This window comes from Lycium ferocissimum, chromosome 9 (assembly GCF_029784015.1).
Source record: "Lycium ferocissimum isolate CSIRO_LF1 chromosome 9, AGI_CSIRO_Lferr_CH_V1, whole genome shotgun sequence".
NCBI lineage: Eukaryota > Viridiplantae > Streptophyta > Magnoliopsida > Solanales > Solanaceae > Lycium > Lycium ferocissimum.
Genome location: NC_081350.1, coordinates 58,272,028 through 58,280,009, shown reverse-complemented (window position 1 = coordinate 58,280,009; position 7,982 = coordinate 58,272,028). Strand labels below are relative to the sequence as shown.

General features: G+C 36.7%; 1 long non-coding RNA gene across 1 annotated transcript; it reads left to right on the top strand.

Moving 5' to 3' along the window:
* The first annotated feature begins 4,556 nt into the window (after positions 1 to 4,556).
* Positions 4,557 to 5,918, top strand: LOC132029408 (uncharacterized). The gene is made up of 3 exons (XR_009407795.1): positions 4,557 to 5,020; positions 5,474 to 5,601; positions 5,702 to 5,918. It is a non-coding gene; the product is annotated as an uncharacterized LOC132029408 (long non-coding RNA).
* The last annotated feature ends 2,064 nt before the right edge of the window (positions 5,919 to 7,982 follow it).

Genomic DNA, 7,982 nt, shown 5'->3' with positions numbered 1-7,982 from the left:
TTTCGAAATTATTGATTTAACATAAACAACTAATAAAAGCACATTCCAAATCATTTAGCCAAACACAAACTCCTACTCTTTCAAAATATATATATTTTTTAAAATTATGTGGCATTGAGCCACCCCCCCACCTCCCCACCCCCCAAAAAAAGGGGGAAAAAACAACACAAATATCCCTAAAATGCAAAATATTTACCCCCCAATGCCTCCTCTATACTTATTTCGCTTTTACTTAGTCGGTCGAAAATATTTACTTGAGTACCACCTCACCCAAATTCCTTCCTCCATGATACAATCTTAGTATATTTATATAATGATGGTATAAGAGAAGGGCTGACGTAGTCCTCCATGATACCACCTCAGTATATTTGTATACCATGACGATATCATGGAGGACTAAGAGAGTGTCTCATTGATAGACTGAAGCGGTTCTCCATGATACCATCTCAGTGTATAAAATATATCATGATGGTATCATGGAAGACTGAGAAATGTCTCATTGAAAGATTGAAGCAACCCTCCATGATATCATCTCACTATGTCTATCTATCTATCTACATTTACATCTAATAAAAGCACGAATAATTTTCGCTAAATGTTGAACAACGAAAATATCCTCTAAATATTCATCAACTTTTATGCCCTTAATTATTTACATTAAATTTTATAAGAACTAATAAGTAAAGGACACATTTGAAAATACACATTATGATAAAGAGTTTGTATTTATAGAGGAACTTAACTGCACGTGGAAGAAGTAGATACTAGAACTACAATGGAACACGAATTGCTTATTGTGTAAGATTTAGTGATGAGTAAGGATTGGTGAAATAAATTTTTATTGGATTTTGATTCTATTTGAAAGTCATGCAATTTGATTTCATTCAGAAAACACAAAGCCAACGATTTTATAAATAGAAGAATAACGCCTAAACCAAATTCCTCGCGGTCTCAATTACCTTGCCAGTGTGTGTTAGAAAATTGATATATGTTTTTTTAGCTTCAAGATTCAAGAAAATTGATGTCTAAGAAAGTTTACTTCTCTGTTATTTTTTTTTTCTTTCCAATCTTATCTAATGTGTATTTCTAGTATTCTAGGTCATTATATTTTTTGCCTAGCAGTGATAAGCTCTTTTAGGTATGTTTCTCTACTTGTCCTTCCTTTTTTGTTTGTTTAATTTTTTAACGAAACCTCTTAGAATGAATATTATGCTCTCTTGTAGTTAGATTTTTAATTTTGTGTGTTTGTTAAATATGTTTCGTTCGTTGATGAAACATTGAAATTAACTTTAGTATTATATACGGGTTCACGTGAATCCAGTAACACCAACTTCCAAGGCATCTTTTGTGCACTTTATACATCATTAATTTGTAGTAGCTAAGATACATATGTTGGCGAAGCCAAAGTACAATATATGGGTTTACGAGAATTCAATAACTCTCTCTGAGAGAGAGAGAGAGAGAGAGAGAGAGAGAGAGAGAGAGAGAGAGAGAGAGAGAGAGAGAGAGAGAGAGAGAGAGAGAGAGAGAGAGAGATTTTATATAAATTTGATTGTGAACCCAATTACTATTGTAAATTAAGTTGAGATTATTGTAAGAATCCATAAACTTCAAATCTTGAATCTGTTATAATCTTTTAAAGTTAATTTTTCAGATATGGCATATAATAGATAGAGGGAGAATATCGGCAGAAGAATTTGGTGATATCTTTCATGAGGTGTGGGGTGTTTTAAAAGCAAAATTTTGATAAACGAATATATCTCCGAAATATTGATTGACTTTTATGTCTTTCAAACTCAATTTTTTCGTTAAAATAGAGAAATTCGTATTTGATAAAATTGCAAAGCTTAGGATTTTTCTTAGTATTTAGAAAGTTGAAGTCAACCAGTATTCTGCTCACAATTTTGTACTAAAACATGATTTAATAATTTGTGTTCGTACTGGAAACTACAGTTATCATTTTTATAGGGCATATTCGTGCGACGCACATACATAGCAACTAGTCTATATTATTTTAAAAGCATGAATACAAATGTTGGTTGATCAAAATATCCTTCAAGTAATGAACGACGTTTATATCCTTTAAAGATAAATTATGTGTTAATAAATAATACTATAATAGATAAATGTAAATCCAAAACTTCTCCTAATATGAAATTGCATAAAATCTTAATCTTAATCAAAGTTCCAAACGTGTAGCTATTTTATTGAGCCCTACTAACATTAGGTTTAATCTTATGTAGGACTCTGGCTCTTTCAATTCTATTGTACTCAAAATTTCTTGTTATTCTTTTTTCCTTAAATCATCAGATGCCTAATATTGCAATTCCTTCATTGTAAGTAATTAGAGAGTTGATCAAGGGATCTATCATTAGGCAATATGTCTACATTTAGCTCCCAATTACAATCAAACCTCTCTATAATTGCCATTTGATATAACAGCATTTCACTATAACGGCTTGATTTTCTCCGAAATCGATTTTTCATGTTATATTTTACTTCTCTATAACAGCATTCTATCTATAACAGCAGTGACATTTATTATAGCGGTACATTATTTGTAAAGTTACTTCTCTATAACAGCCATACTTAGATATTGTGTAATTATATTTTGTAAGAAATATATTATGTATAAAAATAAAATGTTAAAATATTTAGGGTAATCATCATTAATGTCATGTACATAGTAGAAGAGTCAATTGTTAAACTTAGATAGTCTTCAACAGAAAGCTATTAAATTCTCTTTTGCTGAAAGTTTGGACAAAATTCTTCGTCAATTCAAGCATTATATTATCACTAAGAGACTAGAATTTAGAGTTCTTACATCAAACTTGAAATATTTAAATTCTCAATTAATTTTAAATGCATATGTTCCTTAGATTTTAATTTTATCGGTATGGTACAATTAGTTATCGATTTATTGGTAATTTATTAGTCTTTTCAATTTTTAATTAATGAGAAATGACAATCAATTGAGATTTTAAAATTAACAAGTATATATTGTTTTGTTTATAACATAGAAATTACAAAAAATAATTATTTACGTACTTTTGTTTATAACAGCTAAATGAGATCTAAACATCAAATGACAGTATACATACATAACAACACGTCACTATAGCAACCATGAAATTTTCAGACAAATGCTGCCATTACAGAGAGGTTTGACTGTATCCCTTCTTTTAATAGGATTTTTTTGGTGACAAGGTAGATACATCTTTTCTTTATTATTTTTTAAAAATACTTTTACCTAATAAAAAACAATCTCCTAGAATTTCAATGATTTCTTTCTATTATTATACTTTTTAAATCCACAATAGGAGTATTTATCTATTATTAAAAAACATGAATGTCAAATGCGAAATGTCAGACTACCTGTGAAGTGATGAAAGCTGATTGAAATTGAAGGACAAAATTTTAAAAAAAAAAAAAATATATATACTCTATCTTAGTTTTTATGATTAATTTTATTTCGTTTAGAAAATAAAGATATGCCAAAACTGAACTAAATTACTCAATATATTTTGTTATGATTGACTTGGAATAACATGCGAAGCATGTTCATAGAAACTAGTTATTTTAAAAGCACGAATATAAATGTTGGTTGACTAAAATAGTCTTAACATATTGTTTGACTTTTATACCCTTTAAGAACTAAAGAAAATTTTAAAATTGAAGTTTAGGAAAGATGAAAATAATTCAAATATGGTAGCGTACGGATACCCAAATTCCAATCACATAAGAGTTAATAGATCATAGGTAGTCTACACGTAAATTAAGACAAAGTTACATGCTTAATCGGCACGAGCTAGCAATCAACCATGTGGACTAGCAATTGAACTTTATAATTATACTTAATGAGTGTCCTTTTTGTTTTTCGGTGAAAACGGATTATATCTGAAAATCAGTTATGGATTTTTGTATAGGGTTTGAAGACAAGTGAGTCGTATCCAATCCTGAAAACTCTTTTACAATCCCGGCTTGGAGTTGCAGTGAGCACGGACATAGCTAATACAAGAAAATGAGCCAAGAGGAAAAACAAATTCACAATGCATGTTCTTGTCTATATTCCTTTTAAGAGAAAAGAGAGATGGGTTTACAAAATGTGAGCAAGATGATCTTCCTTCTATTCTAAGCTATCCTTATATAAGCCAAAATTGGACTTTTCAATCCCCAAAGTACGGCTGATGTGACCCCAACGATCGTGTATGATGTGGCGCTCTGATCGAGATCGGTAGACATGATAGGAGTTTGTAGGAGTGGAGGACAGCTGTATGTATCCCCCCGACCTCCTGAGTACTCGGTCAGACAAACTGACCATGGGTGAGTTTTCCAATCAATACAGATAGTCCTCCACTTTTCGGGTCCTCCATAACATCATCCTGGGAAGTGTAAGAGTCTATCTTTTTCAAATTCTACGTGGGAAACTAGTGAGACACAACCACTTTTCCCACGATTAGAAATATGTCAGGACAACATTTAATGCACTCGTTCATTCATTCGGCGGACAACCCCTTCAGAGGCAGCAAATGATAGTTATGGAAACAGGCACACCGCTTTATCAATCGAGGTCAATGATTACTCCTTCCCCTATTTATACCGATAATCTCTCCACCAATTTCACTCACAAACTCCTTAGAACATCATTACGTTAAGCCTTCACTGTTTGCTTCTGATTTTCCCTTCTCCCTTTCTTGATTTCTTTCCCTCAAAAGAATAATGTCTAGCTCCTCATCTTCTTCCCAACACTAAATCCCCATTCCTATAGAGGACTGATTGGACAGGGCTTTTGATGCACCTTTTGACCAAGAAAACGAGACCAATTCCTCCGCCGATACCCAGCTTGGGGTCGACTACTGCCGACATCATTCCCCCAATCCTCAATTTTTTGAAGGATTTCCGTGTCCATGTGAGTCAGCAATTGAGTTTTGTTATGTAGATATTCCCTAATCACTCGATCCAGTCGAAGTTGAGATTCTCTTAGCCCCTGAAGACACCGACATTTCTCATCATGCTGTCGGTATGTTAATGATTTATACTTACCTATTCACCATTGGTTTTTCCCTGCCCATACATGATGTGACTGAGGCATTCGACCGCCATTACCGGGTTTGCATCGTTCAATTGGCGCCTCAAATTTGGAGAATAATTTAATGTATTCGGCCGACTTCGCCGTGTCCCTTTCACTCTGGATCATATAACTCGTCTATACTCCCCCCGCATATTCCGGGGAGGAATGATTCATTTAGCCTCTCGAGGTTCTCGATGCTTGATTTCCAGTGCTGAGGATGATCATGACCATGGCTGGTACAACCGAGCTGTGACGATACGCACTAATCTCTTGCATGTTGTGTCATCTGATCTGTTCCCGAAATAATGGAATCATGCTCGTACGTATTTCTTTATTTTTTTGTTATCCCTCTTTTACTTTGACAGGTGGCACCTTTAATCTGTACATTGCTCTTATTTATAGTGACCCCGGTTGAATAAGATTTTTTGCCCAACCTTTTTGGCCGGGTGTGGTCATCCTGCACGCATTTCTCAGGGTTGAGAGGACCCAGAGGAGTATTTCTGCCAACTGTTGGAGGGGTAAGATCCATAGTGAGTGAGAGAACATTTTCTTTATGTTACTTTATTTTAATCAAATCCTCCCACAACCGGACTTCCATATACTTTTTCTTCTGTAAGCCTTCCTGTTCAGGGATCTTCATCTCGGAGGGTTCCCTCCCGGAAGGAAGCTTGCACCAATATTGAACAAACTGCAGCCGCTGCCTCTGATTCTCGCAAACAAAGGCCTTTGGGTGATGTCTGCGCTTCTTCCTTCGGAGGGATTGGTTCTCAGGTTAGGACACTCAGCAGGCTCATTTAATACTGGCAAGAGGTTATTTAAGGCGTGGTGAATTTGGATATAGGTGAAGAGGGGGGGTAATGCTGGTGGGAACACGGAAGCCCTTCTAATGTTGCTATCGAGGCGTGGTGGTTCGCCGAGGCCGGGACCCGAGGATGCTTAGGGTGAGATCGGTGATGCAGGTGTCGGCTCCGCAGCTCTACCACCTTCGACAGAAGGGCTCAGTCTTAGCTTGGCAATGTCCCTCTCTTACCTGGACGAACTTACTGGTTTCTTTCTATGAAGGTCTTATTATGCTACATAAGGATCTCCATGTTATCGTCTCTTTTTTTTGTATAGGGCCATGCTAGCACTATTACGCTATCAACGGTTAAAAAAAAGCCTTCCATCGTATCTGGAGAGTTGGAAAGGTTGAAATTCGAAAACTTGTGCATGCGGGCCGATATGTTTGGGTTTTCATCTCGACAGGCCGCCCTTGTATCAAGGTGGCAGGAAGCTAAGAATGCCTTTTCTGACAGGGAGAGTGCTTTTTAATATCTCACGGCCTCTCATCAGGAGCTTCAAGAAAAGGTAGCATAAGCCGAAATAGAGGAATCAGTTGCCCGAGGGCTGGCCTAAGCGCTGGATGCTTCCCGAGCTCAACTCTGAGCTCGTATTAACCAGCTACGACTTCTTCGAGCTGCTAACAAAAATTCTTCTAACATCATTAAAGACTTTGTGGTTTTAAAGACCCGGGCAGATACCCTCTTGGAGGTTCATGAGGGTCATATTACAGACATGCTTTTAGCCCTGTTAGATTCCGATGTGGATGTGGGAGAATGGCCGGCAGCATTAGATGACCTCCGTGATGAGACACCCTCTTCTTCAGATGCGTGCTACTCCTCAAAAGGTGAAGATGTTCCTCCCCTGCCTAGCTTATGTTTATGTCTTGCGGGCCGTCGTGCCCTTAATAGGTGTTTTGGCCTGCACACCATTCTAATGTTTGATTATGTTTTACTGTTTTGTTGGATATTAGGACCTGTGTGTCCCTCCTTGAATGTTTTTGTCTGGGCCTTTGGGCCCTTTTATTTTTTTATGCTTACGATGAATGACATTCGCCCGTTTGCTACCAACCTTATATTTACTTTTATACTTTGACATGCTTTTTCTTTGCAAAAGTCGTGATTACAATTAATCTTGTTGGCTTTTTATTTTTAACACTTAACCATCAGAGCGTGACTGCTATGCCCTTCTTCTGGAACTATGTTCATATTTGGGTGTTGGTGTTTAAGTTGGGAAATGTTGACCCTTTCTTTTGCGTATAGTGTTTGAGGCCAACATTTTTAACTTAATCCGGACATGTCACTTTCGGAAACACTTTTTGTGATCGCGTCTATTCACAATAAAGTAGGGCCCTTTGATTTCAGTGCTGATGAGGAGGACGTCTCAAACTTATTTAATGGCACAAAGGTTCATGGAACCTGCACGCTCTGAGGATCTAAGGCTTTTTGTGTGTTAGAAGCAGTTTTGCCGGGGCCGCGTGGCCTCCGAGTTCAGTTTTGCCCCGAACGTTTTGAGTTTTAAAAGTTGCCTTGTTAACAATAACTTGGGGGAATAAGTAAGAATCCTTATTTCATTCTTGAAGTTTGAAGGGATAAACCATCCCATTTATACATAAGCCAGTCCAGGACTATTACAGAACCTTAATAAGGTGTATAAATAAGAGAAAGCAGGGCGTGGCCGCTGATTACAGGGTGTCTCGATTTAGATGGGTGTGTCTCTGAGGAATTCTGAGATTTATCAGCCCCACTGGTTTGTTTGGTACCTCTTTCCCATTGGACCTTAGGCATCAAGCTAGCTTTCCGAAAAACTCCAGCATTGGTTAGATACGATACACTTTTGGATTGTTGCCTCATTAAAAACCTTGTCGGTAAAACTCATTGGGGACAAAACTTCGATCAAGGAAAAGAGTGCAACGCAGATCTTCAACCCTCTTTCTTTCGATCCGGAGATACTCTTTCAGGGGTAGTCCTCGTCAAGGAGAGGAAACAATTCAATATAAGACAAAAGATGTTGATCATACCTGTTGCCTCGTCAGAGGTAAAATCTCTTGAGGTGGCTGATGTTATAGCTATTCTTTAACTCCTTTCCATGC